At 42.0% G+C, this 14,086-nt stretch overlaps 1 protein-coding gene across 3 annotated transcripts in view; it reads left to right on the top strand.

Annotated features, from left to right (window-relative positions):
- LOC114043737 (calpain-15-like) overlaps positions 1 to 14,086 on the top strand; it is a 98,436-nt gene that overhangs the window by 33,157 nt on the left and 51,193 nt on the right. The gene's annotated exons all lie outside the window — the stretch shown is intronic.

The raw sequence follows: 14,086 nt of genomic DNA, 5'->3' as shown, positions 1-14,086 counted from the left end.
ATGCTACTTTTTCACTGGCTATTTTCTTAGGATTTTCCCACCAGAGATGCATTTCAAGTCTTACCTTCCATTAGCTGACTGGCTCTTTTAAGCCTTCCCTGCTTCCCTCTTTCCCCAAACTATGTCATTTGGGGAAATTGGTTCCTAGAGGTTGTCCAGCCCTCTATTTCATCCCTGGCTAGTTGAGAGGTATGTTGAAGGCATCTTGATATGCTGGCCCTTGCTGATGAGGCTGCCATGTTTGTGCTCACCATCTGTGGGGGCTCGAATAAATGCCTGCTTTTTTATAGTTGCTTACTTCAAGAGAGAAGACTGGTTCTACTTAGATCTGAATAGTGGGAATGCTTTTTAGAAATAGCAGCTTGCTTTATCCAGTGTTTGGGCACTGGTGTGGCCTTATGTTGAGACTGCTTACTGTTGCTGTGTGAGCATTCTGGCTGGACTTGTCTCGTTGATGTAGCTGTTTTGCCTTTCCTCTCAGCTGCTGAGATCATTGCATGCTAGAGCCTCTTCAAGAGTTAACTGTTTGGACTTGATCGAATCTGTCTCTACCTTGTTTCCATGAAGAAATATTTTATTCAGTAATGGTTAGAGCCTTACATATCCCACTTTCTCTTTTAATTGGTAACTTATGCCATTCATTCTCATCTGTTTACTTCTTTGTAAGGATGGCTGGATTTATGCTCTTCTAAATTCTGAGGTTTTATTTCAAACCTTGGAAAGAAGCACAAACTATTAGCCCTCACCCCATTTCAGATGTCCGGTAACTGAGCAGCACCACGCCCACAAACCAGGCCTGGGACCAAGTAAAAATTGCCGAGATGAATGTCCCCGCAGCTGGAATCAATCAGATACTCAACAAGCATTTATTAAGTGCCCACTATGTGACAGGCACTGTTGTAGGTGCTAGGGATGCAAAGACATAAATAAAACAGTCCTTGCCCTCAAGGAGCTTATGGTTTATGGGGAGAGAGAACACATACCCATATAAGTATATATACAAAGTAACTGAGGGGTAGGGTTGCTAGCAACTGAGAGGATCCCAAAAGGCCTCAGGTAGTGGTTGGTATTTGAGCTGAGCTTTGAGGCAGAGGTGAGGAGAGAGTCCATCAGGGCCTCTGAGCAATGTTTTTGGGGAAGTTTCCCCTGAGCTTGATCTTATACTTGGAGACCATCTAAATTAGACTGTGTTAAAGAGAAGAGTGATGTTGATTGGGGCTTCTTAGAATTTCAGAAGAGGGCTCAACTTTACTTCTTTGAAATAAGGAGTTCTGGATTTCTGGGTAAAACTAACCCAAGAGAGGCTTGACCAGAAGTTCCTCGCTGTAATCAGGAGAAGAGAAGATACCACTGGATTGTGTATTATTTTAGAACTCCAGAGAAATCTAGTGGCTTTTTGTTGAAGAGTATATTATTCTCAGCTGTTATCTCATCAGCGTTGAACCCCAATGTATCAGAACTGGCCCTGTGGTCCCACTGCGGACATTGAAGATCTTAGACAAGTGAGGGGCAGAAACAGAACAAATAGCCCCTGAGTTTCTTATCCTGTTTAGCCCACTGAGCTTTATTGCTGATATCCGACTTCTCTTTGGAGCAAAGGATACAGAGTGACTTTTAGAGACATCTGCAGTGCATGTCATCTTTTCAGCCCATCTATCAAAGAACTTGCCGTTCCCAGGTGAAACAATGCAGAATGAAGTTTCAGCCAAACCTGTATTCTGTATTTGGAAATAAGTGGTTCTGGGGTTTTTTTAAGTTAATAGAAAGAGAAATGTTCAGCTCTGTTGGTTCTTGTTAGCTTGGCCCTGTATCCTGCTGGTCCCTGGGGCCCATCGAACAAGAAGGAAATAGAGTAAGGTACAGTCAATTTGAGAGTGCTGCAGTGTTCAGGGATTGATTTGGCTTTTCCTGCTGATTTCATGTCTGTACACCCAGCCCCCAAGATAACAGTCCTGCTGATCTTTCAAATGGTTCTCTAACAAATTAAGTACAAGCTTTTTAGCCTGGCATTCAAGGCCCTTGACATTCTGACCCTAACCTACCTTTCCTCATCTACTACTCCTTTTCACGTACTGTGTGATGTAACCAAGCTAGACTACTCACTATTTTATTGATGTTGCCTGCTTTTTGACCTCTGTGCTGTTACCCATACCATTCCTTGTGCTTGAAGTTCCTTCTCTCCTCTGCCTATTGAAATCTTCCCTTATTCTTCAAGGTGCATCTCAGATACTACCTCTTCCATGAGACTTTCTCTGATCCCCTCCTAACTGGAAGTAATCTCTCTTGTCTTTAAACTATTTTCTTACGTACCTAGTTGTTAGTACTAGTTACTGGGTCCTAATACCTCATTTACTCATTTGTCTTATAGTCTGCTCAAAGGACCTGAGTTTAAATCCTGGGTCTGATGTTTACTAGCTGTGATCCTGGATAAATCACTTAACCTTTCTGGGCCTTGGTTTCTGCCTTTGTCAAATAAAGAGACTGGAGTAGGTGCCTTCAGTGGTTTCTATCTCTAAATCCTGTGATCCTACTTTGTTATGTTTATTATCTATATGTATTATTTCTCTATTAGATTGGATATCCTTGAACACAGGAACTGTGTCTTCCTAAAAGAGTTATCTAAAATTAGAATGGTATGCCTTTGGAGATAGTAGATTTCCTTTCCCTGGTAGTCTTCAGACAAAGGCTGGGTGACCACTTGTTGTGTCTGATGTAGAGGAGATCTTTGGCTGGATACTCTTGGATACTCTTTGGTTTAGATGGCTTCCAAGGTGCCTTCCATTGCTGATATTCTGTGATTCTCATTCATCCTGTCTCCTTCAGAATACCTTACTTGGATGAAATAGATACTGGGTAAATGTTAAATGTTTTTTGAATGAGTGAATGCCATGTTTCAGTCTAGAGTCCACATCTCTTATGGAATACAATTTAGGGATCTTTGGCAACATTGATAGTCTTAGCTATATTTGTATATGTATTCCACTTAGCATGCTCATGTGTGTATTCCTATTGGCCTTGTATAACCTTGTCCTTTGGACACAAAGTGAAATAAATTGGTGATTGCATGGTAATGGAATGTTCTTAGAAGGGAGGAACATTTAGTCAAAAGTCAGTATATTTCATAGTGTCAAGCTAGCAAACAGATTCCGTGTCCTCCCTGGAGTCAAATTTTGCTCCCCTTGATATATTGATATGCCCAGGACTTTATACAGGGCTGCAACTGTTTATTTTCTCTTAGTCAAAACCAAGTGGATTGGGTGGCTACTGATCCTTAAGTGGGAGACTGGTAGGAAGAAGGATGGTATTTAATCAGAGCAGTGGTTTTTGATTCCAGATTCTTTGACCTATATTCTTTCATAAACTTGGACAGTTTTTGAAAGAACTTAGATGTATCCAGCCAGTTATACCCAGTAACCTTAATGTGCTTTGGTACCGGCTGAGTAATGAATATTAGCTCAGTTGTTATGATAGGCAAGAGCCAGGAAATTTCACCTCAGCCGTCCAAACCATACTGCAGAATGCATCTTTACTTGACTTATGACAAAGATTTTTGTTGGGAAAACAAGGAAAGAGGTTGGTCGTGTGTCCACTTATTGGCTTTATTTTGGTCTTTGGGACAGAATATTTGAGGAGGAAAGAATTCATGGTTCCAGTGTCCTGAAGATGTTCCAGGGTGTTCAGTTTCTTATCCTCTTTGCCGAATACCTGAGCAGCTGCCTTCTCAGAAAAGGAAGGAGAAAAAGAATACTCCCCCATTAAAAGGGAGAACATCAGGATTCAGGCAGCCCCTTATAGGCCCTGTCCAGTTCTTTGACAAGGCATTGGTCAGAGAATATAAGGCCACTGTAATTCTTGCCTCTTTCCGTAAAAACTTTCTGGACAAAACTGAAAAGGTGACATGGTGGTGCTTGGATTCTGCATTGCCCTCTGGCTCCTCTTCCCTCTGTCACTTGCTACTTTCCTGAGCATCTTTGAGCCAGTAAGATCCCTTACCTTACTCTGTGGTTGCAGAAAGCAGGTTATAAAGGGAGGGATACTGGCCATGCTTAGGCCACTTTTCAGTGTCAGGACTGGGACCTATGCTCAAAGGAGTCCCCACTTGGTATCATTGTGTCCTAGGCTGAGCAAAGTTTACCAAGCTGGATGATGATGATGAGGATGATGATGACGACGACGACAACGATGATAACATATTTGTTGCTTTCTTTACAACAGTCCTGTGAGAAAAAATAGCATAAGTATCATTAACCCCATTTTATAGATGAGGAAACTTTGAAAAGTAAAGTGACTTGCCTATAATCACAAAACTGTCTAAGATATGATTCACATCCAAGTCTTCTGACTCTGTTATGTCATATTGTCCCAGGCTGAAGGCTAAATTGAGTCACAGTAAAGGAGTAGGAAATACCCTCTCAATTTAGATAAACATCTGATCATGTATTCATTGAGATATTATTGGATATTGATGAAGATGCTATTACAGGAAACTTCTCTTGTCACTGAAAAAACATGAGATCTAGGGCTTCCTCTGTACATGTGAGAGTAGAGATTAGATTGAATCTAGTCACTTTTTCTGTGTGGAACCAAAAGTCAACATGGCTTATTACATTGAATGCTGCTTTTGTAATCAAAAGATCTGGGTTCAAATCCCACTCCAGACAATTAATCCTAATGTAGTCATGGACAAATCACTTGAACCTCAAAGACCTTACTTGTAAAATAGGTATGTAATAATACTTATACTCTATATAGAGTGCAAGCTCTGTAAGGTTAGAGACTTGTGTTTTTGTCTTTTTATCCTCATAGATATTTGTTGAATTTTTAAATATCTGAACTTCACAGGGTTGTTGTGAAGAATGCACTTTTTAATTCTTAAAGTGCTATATAAATATGAGTTATAATTAATGGAGATAGGGAACTGTTTCTGCTTGAGGCATCTCACTGTAGTCCTGAGGTATTCATTCAGAGACTGTACCAGTCTGTAGATAGACTGCAGGATGCTGGGGGAGGGGGGTCTGGAAGGAAAGGAGCTCATCTCTTGCCTTAGAGCTAATCTTGGATTTGAGGAATAACCCAGATTAAGGCAGAGAGTGTGGAAGGGGTAATCTAGGATTTTCATTCCAGTTGGAGGGTCAATTTAGGTCAGAAAATAGGTCTTTTTTTTATATCAGAACTGAGACAGATTTTCAGATAAGAGCTTTCAGATAACTATGACTTTTCACCGGTAAGATTTCTCTTGTTACTTGTGGCTTGGTTTGTTAAATCTTAATTTAGGTTTCTAAAGTAACAGGTAGAATCACCTTTGATTCCTGAAAGCATTTATTTGGTACTTGAAATAAAAGTGTTCTACACGCACACATGCACACATACGCACACATGCGCACACACTGTATACACACATATGTATGTATTTTATATGTATAATATATATACACATACATGTGTATGAGCTATATATATTTAACAGTAAACAAACAAGCATCCATTACATGTGGTGTTGAGAAGCCATCAGTACTAAAGAGGAGGGTCACAATAAAATAACTATATAGCCATTGTGGCTTTTGTAATGTTGAGAAGCTATCAATACAAAGGGTGCCATAGTAAATGTGTAGCCTCTTAATAATGAAAAGATCTTGCTCATGGGGGCATATTTTTTTTTATATATCTTCCACAAGATTTTGAGTTTCAAATTTTCTCCCTATCTCATCCCTCCCCCCACCCCAAGATGGCATGCATTCTGTATACCCCTTCCTCTAATCTGCCCTCCTTTCTATCTCTCCTCCCCTTCTCTTATCCCCTTCCCCTTCTATTTTCCTGTAGGGCAGGATAGATTTCTATATGCCATTTCCTGTATCTTATTTCCCAGTTGTATGTGAAAACAATTTTTTAACATGTGTTTTTAAAACTTTGGGTTCCAAATTTTCTCCCTTCCTCCCTCCCACCCTCATTGAAAAGGCAAGCAACTTGTTACAGGTTATAAATGTGTAGTCATGCAAAACACTTCCATAGTAGTCATGTTGTGAAAAACTAAGTATATTTACCTTCATCCTATCTTACCACCCCCCTTTATTCTATTCTCTCTTTTGACCCCGTCCCTCCTCAGAAGTGTTTGCTTCTGATTACCCCCTCCCCCAATCTGCCCTCCCCTCTATCATCCCCCTGCTCATGGGGGCATATTAAGGTGGGTGGTTTTATGTCTGGGCAGATGATCTCTCTTTCTCTGTCTTCCTCTCTGTCTCTTCCCCTTTTTTCTGTCACCGTATGTCTCTGTCTGTCTGAATCCTTCCCCCCCCGGCTTTCATAAGTATCACATCTCTGACTTAAGTCCAGGTATCACATAGGCCAGTGACAGCTCACCAAGCATGTCTGCCAGGTTGCTGTTCTCCTGGAGGTCATGGTAGCACCAGTTGTGCCTTTCAGAGATTCATTTACCCATATTTGGCACAGTTCAACATAACTTTGTGGAATATCCTAATTAGGGCATTTCTGGCCAGTCAGCTGATGGAACTCCAGGTGGTAGGCCCTGACCAATCAAGCAGGGGATGAGAGAGGCAAATGCCAGAATTCTCCCATTGGCTAAATTGAGTGTGAACATCAAAAACGATGAAGTAATAAAATTCATATGATAAGCATTGAGTATGTGAGACCCACTTAGTTTATCTGTCTAGTACAACTTCCCAGCTTGTTAACATGTTAAAAGTGGATTCCCTAAAATGATTCAAGCACTTTAAGATGCCTTTCTAGGGCAGACCACCTGGATTCTACTTTAGACTGCCTCCATGACTTTGAAAGAAGCCTCTGTTTCTGGGCTCTTTTTTTTTTTTTTTTTTGAGTAGGACTTCCTAAGAAGCTAGCTAGCCTTTCCATTCCTTTTCCTTTGGTGATGAAGTCTAACATGAAAGTTAGTTTTAGTCCCAGCTCTGCCACCAAACACTGGACCTCAATTTTCTCCTCTCCAGGATGATGATAGCATGTCATTTAAAGCTCCCTGCCTGCCACAACAGTAAAGGCAGCTTTTCCAGGCTGCTTACTGGAGTTCTCTGCTGCCAGGGGTCAGATAGGATATAAAATAGGAAGAAAACACATCTTTCTTAGTGCTTGAGAGAGACTGAAGTTGTGGATTTTAGGCCAGGTAAAGAAAGGTTTTGTGAAAGAAATAGAAGGGAACTTTCAGGGCCCCACTGGATATGAAGGAGCCACCTTTAGAAACATGGCTTGATGGGACCTTCTTTCCACAGCGTTTCTGTTGCATTTCAGATTAGTAGAGTGATTTGAATCCTGAATGAGTAGGGATACAGGCTCGTAATCATGTGCCAAGTCCTCATTCCACTGGGAAACGTGAGCTGGGAGCATCATTTTACCTGTCATACATTTTCGGAGACTGGATTATCTTAGGAACATGTGTCATTTAACCAGTGATACAATTCAGTCTCTGACTTCTCACTCCTAGACTAGTACCTAGGTCCTTGCACCATGTAATTGTGACTTACCTTCTTGGGCAATAAAGCCAAGAGAGATCATAAACAAAGCAGAACTGGGTGAGTATATGGGAACCTTTTGTTATCACACTCCCTCAGTGCTGTGGGAAGTCACAGTGAGTAGTAGAGACTTCTGGTAGAACCATGGCCTAAGGATGTATAGAGATAGAGAGACTGTTCCCTCTGAGCACATGCCATGCACCTAAGTGCTGATGCCCATGTGGGTACGTGGGCAGCTAATGATAGTGAGTACTGGGTAGATGGTGATCCCTGCTTTGCATCCTGTCCAACTGAAAGGGAACCAGAGCAAGGTGAGCCTGTGGTATTTTAGAGAGATTGGTGACTGGCTCATATCATCCTGCCTGCTGCTCCCTGATGGGATGTTGGATGATGGGCCGGTGTCGTGATAGGAGTCCAATAGTATGAAATCCAGAATGAGTCTGGAAACCTAGGCCTCTTGGTGCCAGGTCTAAACAGCCTATCAGTCCCTTCTCCCTTCCACCTGGGGTAAGCAATAGGCTTTTAGTTCATATTCTTTTTTCCTTGCATGCTGACAGCTGATGTCAATGTAAATGACAGTGTAACTGGAATTCTTTTTTAGGGACAGTAGGGTTATCCTCTTTGGTTCAAAGTGCCCTAGGCATGTGTCATGTGAAGTAGAAGCAGGTCTGAGTGGGATACAGGAAAGATAAGTAGCTAGAAATGTCTGTGGGTTATTAGGTAGAGTCCTGAGTGATTGGAGCAGACATTTGAAGAGTTATGCAGCTACCAGCGACCCCTTTTCCCTTGCAAATTTTGTTTAGCAACATGACACATTTCTTCTTTAGCCCCAGCAGAGCTAGAAATAGTCATCAAGGATAGCCCATGTCCTTGTTGCCCTCTTCCTTGTGGCAGAAGCCCTAGAGCCAATATATGGTTCTCCTTCTTGGACTGAAGCCAAAAAGTACCTGGTTATTCCTCTCTGTCTTTTGGGAGACTCTGCCTCCTGTGGTCTCAGATCTTCTGACCTTTCCTCCTGCTTTGACTTGGGAGAGCAACACCACCGGGTCTGTTTTGCTGAGCTTTGATGGCCACACATCTATAACCTGCCTATCACTTCTGGCCCTGACCAACTCAACAAGTGATATTTTCTGCCTCAATTTCTTCCAGTTTCTTCAGTTGTGGTACTGTCTCCATTACTTTCTCACCATTCAGATGTTGAGTAGACATGCAAATGGACTGGGAAAAGTAAGAAGGGGGAGGCTTTGGGGAGTCACAGATCCAGAGATTTAAGTCAGCCTCATCCCAGAGACTGATTGCCTTAAGATCAAATTTTTAGCTGATGTCCACTGATGCAGGGGTAATGAAGGTTCTCCATCACTGGAAATTTTCAAGCAGAGGTTGGTCACCTGTCAGGAATGTTGTAGATGAGATTCATGTTTCTGGTAGGGGCTTGGACTTAGGTGACTTCTGAGGTCTTTTCAAGCTCTGAGAACAAAGATGGCTCAACCCTGGTCCTTCTCATGGGCTGCTTCTCTGTTTGTTTCAACTTGGGCCAGTCATTTAATTCTCCCCATTCATAAAAAAGAGCTAGAAGTATGGCCCTCTCCTTTGTAGGCATAGTATGAAAAAAAAAAACTACAGAGCAATATGCAGAAGATAATGGACTGCTTATTAGCAGCTTTGGTAATAGTGCAACAAAATAACCAGTAATGTGGGCTAGCAGGAGTGGTTCTGGGCAAGGAACATTGGCCAATGGGATGCAGTGACTCATGGGAAAGGGTTGTCATTAGGTCTCTTAAAGCTTTTTCCCCTTTCCATTTAATTGTGGCAATAAACTATATGTCCATGTTATTTAAATAAAATAAATAAAGCTAAAGGAGCTTCCTTGGAGTTCCTGGGACTTCACTCACCATAAAAAATGAGTGATAAAAGCAGGCTTGTGTAATATAGGGGGAGGGGAGGAGACTAATGCTCGGTTTGTGCCCCTTTAGCTTGGATCCAGAGGGAGCTTAGATGGTGCTAGCCACCTGGCTGAGCAGTGGTCTGTCTAGAAGCTGTGGCCTTGATAAGACACGGGAAGGACTGACTTTCTTTGGCAAGTACTTTTTGAAAATATCCCATCATGGCTGGTGGCACATAACCCAAACCTGCAACATGGTCTATAGGGAAAAATCTGTTATAGGCTCAATGGCCTATTATAGAGGAAAGAATAGAGGGAGTAACAACTCATAAAGGCCAGGTGATTGGTCAGGCCCGTCTGATGTTCAGGCCCTAAGATCTTGTCAAGTCTAATGAGAGTGAAGCCTAATCGAACATAGCACTGGTTGAGGATGGGGGGAGGAGGTCATTTTGAACATAAATGTGATTTTACCTGACCTGAAACCTCTGATATTGCAGTGGTACTGCCAAGTGACCTGGAAATATTGCTTCTTTTCCAACTTATGTTTGAAGAATTTGGGGCTATTAAGAGGCCAGGCATATTCTGCTAACATGTTCCCTCCCCTTCCAGAAATAGTCATTGATTGGCTTTCTTACTTTCTAGCCTTTTTCATGCAGTTGTTAAGACAGGTGTCATGGCCTACACCACAGATGGTGGCATCCTGGGAAAGCTAATCAGTATAGACAGGTGGCTCCTGATAGATGCCTCTCTGACAGGTGCTGTCCTTCAATATGTATCAAGTGCCCACTGCTGGCAAGACGTGGTAGAGGGTCGGGAGGAATGGGTTGGGCAGGGAATCTTCTGGGGACTGCAGATTTAAACAGAAAGCCCAATTTATGACCTTGAGCAGACTACTTGAATGAAACTCACCAGTACTGTTAAAGATGAGTAAAAGAGCTAGGAGAGGATGGAGGGCAAAGGGGTACATGACAGAAAGCAGAGAATTGGAATGTGTAAGGGTGGGGGGATGGGGAATCTGTTACAGTTCTCTAGCTTCCTGGTCCACCTGGTTTATTTCCATCATATTTTGGGTAGCCTGTGCTCCAGAGTATAATGACCCCTGGCTTTTCTTTTAACCACGCTTTCCTCCACCAAACCTCTGGCCTGTCCACTGAGTTGAGTCAGAAGGAATTACCAGTGTTTTAGAAGTTTATTTGTTTGAATATCCTTTTGCCTGTGCCTAATCCTGCAGTATGAATCTGGAGGCTTTGGGTTCTTCGAGCTTCCTTACAACAATGTGGTTTGTACTCTGAGACTCTATTCATTAAATTTTGATGTGTTAGGTCCTTAGCTATTTTTCTGCCACCTTTGTGAGATGAATTAGAAAAGGTGAAAAAACTCCTTGGAGAATGGCCATGTGTAAGTACATACTGCTCTGCCTTCTTCTATCTTTCTTGATTCTTTTTCCAGAGCTTTATTATCTGCTGTCTCACTTCTTCTGCCCCTCCTCGAGGGCCCCCCCCCCCCAAGCAGTAATTGCTATGTGAGCAGAGCTGTCTGTGGGGTCTTGTGCCTATTGTAGCCTCGCTGCACACTCTGCAGAAACCCAAGAGTATCTCCCCCATGAGGCTGGGGGGTGGCTCTTGACTCTCTCTTCCCCAGGATCGGAGGCTCACTCGTTATGCCCCACCATTCCTCTAGTCTGGCTGAGCTTCACTGCTCTTGCCACACAGAGTGCTAGGTTAATTTTTTAGTCACTGCCTTGCTGTCCCAGGCCTTAACGTCCGTCCTGTTTGCTTCCAGCTTCTGCTGTAGTCTCACCTCCACTTAGTTGTTTTCTTCTATTCCTCTTAGCCCTTAGTGGTTTTGAAAGTTGGTTAGTGGTCACCTCCTCTCTGTAGGCCTCACTTTCCTCCTATGTACAATCAGAGAGTTGGCACAGAGCACTTTCAGTCCAGTCCATCTGACATTTATTAATCACTACCATGTGCCAGACAATGTGGGCAAACACTGGGGATACAGAGACAAAGTTTATAGTCCTCACAACAACCTGTAATGGAGGTATAGGAGGAAACTGAGTCTCAGATATTAAGCCTGTGGTCACACAACTAATTAGTAAGTTTTTGGGATAGGACTAAATCCAATTCTTCTCTCACTCCAAGGGCTGAAATACACTATCCAAATTCTCTAATGACACTTCCAAGTGCATAGGTCTGATATAACTACTTGTTTTCCTTCTTTCTGCCATGTCCAGAGCTCTCTTTCCTTTGAGCTCTGAGTACCACTGTAGAAATTCGTGGTTTACTGGAAAGACTTATATGAACTGATGCAAAGTGAAGTGAGCAGAGCCAAGAGAACATTATATACAGTAACAGCAATATAGTATGATGATCAACTGTGAATGACTTAGCTGTTCTCAGCAATACAACAATCTAAGACAATTCCAAAGGACTCATGATGAAAAATGCTCTCCACTTCCAGAGAAAGAACTAATGGAGTCTGAATGCAGATCAAAGCATGCCTTTTTTCACTTTGGTTTTGTGTGTGTGTGTGTGTGTTGTTTTTGGGGGTGTGGGAGGGGTCTGTGTTTTCTTTCATCACACCATGATTTAATATGGAAATGTTTTGCATGATTGTACATGTATAATCTGTACCCAAATTGCTTACTGTCTCAGGGAGGGGGGAAGGAAGAGAAGAAGGGAAAGAATTTGGAACTCAAAATTTTTAAAAATGAATGTTTAAAATTGTTTTTACATGTGATTGGGAAAAATGAAATAGTATTTTTTAAAAATTCATAATTTAGTGGAACGAACGTAAAACATGGAGCTAGTTGTCATGCATTCAGATCTTAGTGCTACCACTTCTTAAATCATGGGGTAGCTAGGTTGTGTAGTGAAGAGAGTGCTGGACTTGGAGCCAGGATGACATACTTTGAATCCTGCCTCAGACACTTACAAGCTCTGTGAATCTGGACAAGTCACATAACCTTGCAGCCTCAGTGTCCTCATCTCTAAAACAGGTTAATAGCAGCTACTTCGTAGGGTTGTTGTGAGGATTAAATGAGATTAAAAAAAATGCTTTGCATGCCTTTTGGCATTGTATAAATGTTAGCTGTAGCATATTTTTGTTGTTACATCATTTCACTGCTCTTAGCTTTAGTTTCCTCATCTTTAAAATGGAGATAATACTTATACAGCTTTACTGACATCACCAGCTCTGTTGTAAGGGCAGTGTTCCATGAGCTATGAAGCATTATGGCCAAGTGGACGGAGCTGTGGGCTTGAGGGAAGCTTGGGAATCCAGTCCCATTTCCAATCCTTCCTCTCTTGTACCACCTGACAAAGTGGTTCTGATGAAAGCATTCTGGAAATTGTCAAGTACTATGTGAATGTGTGTACCAGGCACCAACAAAGACAAGTCAGATTGGTCTTTAAAAAAAGTGTTTGTTGGAGAGATAGAAGATAAACCAGCACGCTCTTTAATTTTAAGACTTTTTGGAACACAACTGCTATTCTTTCTTGGATTAGCTCAAATTAATACATATGAAAGTATTTTGGAAACTAAAAGACTCTAAAAAAGTAAAAGGCATTAAAGGGATTAAGGAGTAAGGGAAGGAAACAGAGTAGCCAAAGACACAGCTGTGAAATGTTTCAGTGAAGTGAGGAGATGGGACCAACTCAGTAAAGCCAGATTTCGTCAGTTTGCGTGCTTTCTGCAGCTGCTGATTATGGAAAACCACGGGCGTAGGGTTGACTCCTCACTAGAAGGAAAATTGTCACGGGTTGTTGAGGCCAGAAAAAAATATAATAAAATTCAGTGGACAAAATGTGCTTCTCAGGTGATGAGCAGGGGCTCAGAGGCACCTGTGTCTCTTGATAGGGCACTGCTCTGCCTTTTTCTGGATCCAGACCAAGTTATAGAAGTCCCTGGCATTTCATTTTTTGAGTAGTGACTCAATTTCAGAAACTTGAGCTTTTTTTCATACAGATCTAAAGGTCAAGACAACAGTTTAATGACTTTGTTGCCCTTTGAGGCAAGTTGAAGGCACGAGATCTGGTTTTTTTAAACTAGGATGGCGTGAGGATGCACACATTGGGGAAGATGGGGATGGTAAGGCCAAGAGAAATGAGAGCAGACTGCTTGTTGTATCTGTTATAGTTGCTAGATCCTCTCCACAGCACTTAGAAAAGTCTCAGACGCCTCACTCTTAGGAATTGGAACTGAATGTTACCAACTCCCAAGCAGTTGAGGGGAAATCAGATGTTTTCTGCCCAAATTTTCTGATCTGATATTTCTTTGTCCTTTTCCACCTCTGCAGCTGTATGCATGCTGTCTCCTGTGCCTGGAATGGTTTTCCCCCAACATCTTTCTGCCTATTGAAAGCCATTCTTTCCTTACAAGATTAACTCAGGTGCTGTCTCTAATAATGCCTTCCCTGATCCAAGCCCTCCTCTGCTCCCACTTGTCCTCCATTGCATGTAATAATTTATTCTAACTCGCCTTGTATTTATTTCTGTACATATCTCATACACTTATTAGATTGTAAGCTCCTTGCGGGCGGGAACTGTCTTGTTTCATCTTTGTTATCCCCATTACCTAATGCCCAGTGTATTGAACAAGGTACCAAATAAATGTTTATTAAATTGAGTAATTGCCTCAATTTTCCATTTGGCTTAGCCTTTGTTTTCAAGGAGACACAGACCAGTTTCCTTTTGAAGTGTGTTTCTGTGTCCTGAAAAACCTCATG

Source organism: Vombatus ursinus, unplaced genomic scaffold, assembly GCF_900497805.2.
Source record: "Vombatus ursinus unplaced genomic scaffold, bare-nosed wombat genome assembly UNPS02014770.1, whole genome shotgun sequence".
NCBI classification, from domain to species: domain Eukaryota; kingdom Metazoa; phylum Chordata; class Mammalia; order Diprotodontia; family Vombatidae; genus Vombatus; species Vombatus ursinus.
Note: the sequence above shows the minus strand (reverse complement) of the source record. Positions and strands in the feature narration are given on the sequence as shown.